The sequence below is a fragment of the Sinocyclocheilus rhinocerous genome, unplaced genomic scaffold (genome assembly GCF_001515625.1).
Source record: "Sinocyclocheilus rhinocerous isolate Xijiao unplaced genomic scaffold, SAMN03320098_v1.1 scaffold3081, whole genome shotgun sequence".
NCBI classification, from domain to species: domain Eukaryota; kingdom Metazoa; phylum Chordata; class Actinopteri; order Cypriniformes; family Cyprinidae; genus Sinocyclocheilus; species Sinocyclocheilus rhinocerous.
The window spans coordinates 431075-433560 of NW_015666530.1; the positions used below are offsets into that span (position 1 = coordinate 431075).

Consider the following 2486-nt stretch of genomic DNA (forward strand, 5'->3'; position numbering starts at 1 on the left):
AGAGTGAACGAGAGAAAAGCCAGGTGAGTTTGTCTTGGTCTTGACCTCTGCCCTCTCCTCCATCATCTCAGAGAGTGCTGTGATCATGTACACATGAGATGATGTTACTTTAGTTGATTAAAAGCATAGCAAACTCTTCCAGGTGTTGTTAAAATAAAACAAATATGCCAGTATTCTGTTTTAACAGCAAGAGAAACTTTAATTTTATAGATTTGTTTTGTTTATTAGTGTATGCTTAGGAAATATGGAGGTTTGTAGACAATAATGTCAAGTTTAAACTTGTTTTCTGTTCAACCACTCCCATGTTAAACATCTAAAACACACTGGGATAGTTGATGTTCCATCCGGTGGACCTTTTATAAACAAAACAGTGTCCAGTCTTCCTTTATAAGCCAGCAATATGAAGAAAACACACCATCTACTGAAATAAAGAGTGTGATGTCTCATATTCAGGGTCAACCATGTCCTAAACTCTGTGAACTCAGGCTTTGGATAGTTGATGTGAGCCTTTTTGTAGCAGCATGTGTCAGAAGAAATTAGCTGTTGTGGGTTTAACTGAAAAAAAGGGGCTAAAAGCTGTGCCTAACAGCCCAGAGTTTCGCTTCCTTTATGATCAGGTTTAAACATTGTTTGGTCATATTAAAAAACAACTTCTCAGGCTGAGTTGAAAGAGTCGCACACATGCATATGAGTCACACACATACTAACTTTACAAAGAAAACAACACTGGACTTTTACCACATGCAAAGAATGAAAATGGCAGTAAATAAACAGTGAAAAACAGGCAGTATTGGGTAATAAGGAGAGTTTTGCACAATACGTGACATCATCACATACTCAGACCTTACTATTCAGGTGCTGTGGGGAGATATTGAAGAGGAAACACATGGCACCCTGAGAACAAGCACCAAACACACGTTTGTACGCGTATGTCTGTAGACGGGCATAGGAATGATTTAAAACTTGGGCGGACACATTAAGGCATGATTCTTTAATGATTTTCTTTTTAATTATTTTAAGCAATGATGATTAAAGCCTGTTATTAGAGAAAGCCAGGTTGAAAAGCCCAGCATGCGTTGTGTTTTGGATGCTGGCATATGTGGTCTGATGTCTTATCAGGCTTCTAAACTAGCTTAACCAGCTGGCTTACTTCAGTCAACAAGCTTAATTGAAAGATCATGTAGAATTACTTTTTTTTTTTTTTTTCTATGAGGAACATCATCATAAACCAGTTTGGAAATCCATGGCGGTTTAAAGATAGTCTAGGTAGGGTTCTCTTTGCTGAAATCTTAAACCAGCCTAAGCTGGTTCACTGGTCATAACTGGTTTCCCAGGCTGGTTTTAGAGGGGGTTTGGGCACTGAGAGACCGGCTGTAGACCTAAAATAGATCTAAAATAGTTTAACACCAGTAAACCTGGATTAAGCAGGAGTTTTTTTCAGCAGGACTGTCTTTGTCTTCGTCTATCACTTTAATTTAGCCAAGAGTCATTCCAAAACAAACTGCTCCCACTCACACACTTCAAAACAGTACTTTCCACACTCTCATTTTATATACATTTACCGTAAAAGTCACGTTTGACCCTTCTGAAAAGAAACAACAACAGTGGGCTCCCAAATCCTGTGCAGCAGGTTTTGACCCGTGTCTTCTGTGCTGTCACTTGGGCTTGTGCTGTGAGTTGCTGCTTGTAATGACAGGGTGACTACTGTGGTCTTTAGGATGGAGGAACAACATGATGCTTCATATCCTGTAAATCCCCTTGGCTTTACATACATGTGAACACACACACACACACACACACACATCCTCAGGCTTTGTGCTGAAGTCATCTGAGGAATGCTAAATATTTACCTTGTCTGTGACAAACCTTTCAATCAGGAGAGTGGATACAGATGGCCATGTCAGCTAATTCTAAGTGAAGAGGTATAACATTAATGAATTTGCTTGACCTTAGATTGCCTTAGATGTTTCTTGAAGTTCTTGAAGTTAGTCAATCGTAATCAAATTAACGTAAAGTTGCTCATGTCTCATCTTGTCAGGTATGAATGGTATGAATGAGGGCCTCAAAAAATCCATGAGCACAACAATTTGTTTTAAAATAATTTAATTTATAATTTTACTTATTAAATAAAAACATTTATTTATTTAATAATATTATTTAATAAATTGTATTAAATAATAAATTTTAATCAAATAATATTAAATCATATTAATCATGTAAAATTATTCATATTAATTAAAATTATTAATTTATTTTATTAAAGTGTTTTATAATTTTTTTTAAACTTTTTTATTTATTTTCTTTCTTTTAATTATTCTAATTTCTTTTATTTAACTATTTTATTAAATAAAACAGATCATATTAACTCTTACCTGATGCTCATGATTGACAGTACACACATGTTGTTTCTTATTTAAAAAAAAAATAATAATAATATTATATTTGTGACCCTGGACCACAAAACCAGTCATACGGGTCAATTTTTC

At 35.2% G+C, this 2486-nt stretch overlaps 1 protein-coding gene across 2 annotated transcripts in view; it reads left to right on the forward strand.

Moving 5' to 3' along the window:
* Positions 1 to 2486, forward strand: part of LOC107732483 (tumor necrosis factor, alpha-induced protein 8-like protein 2 B) — a 19008-nt gene that overhangs the window by 9987 nt on the left and 6535 nt on the right. Inside the window, exon 1 of one of the 2 annotated variants that reach the window (XM_016543829.1) lies at positions 1 to 23. The exons of the other annotated variant lie outside the window; for it this stretch is intronic. The gene's annotated coding sequence lies outside the window, so the exon portion shown is untranslated. The remainder of the gene's footprint in view (positions 24 to 2486) is intronic. 2 annotated transcript variants of the gene reach the window in all.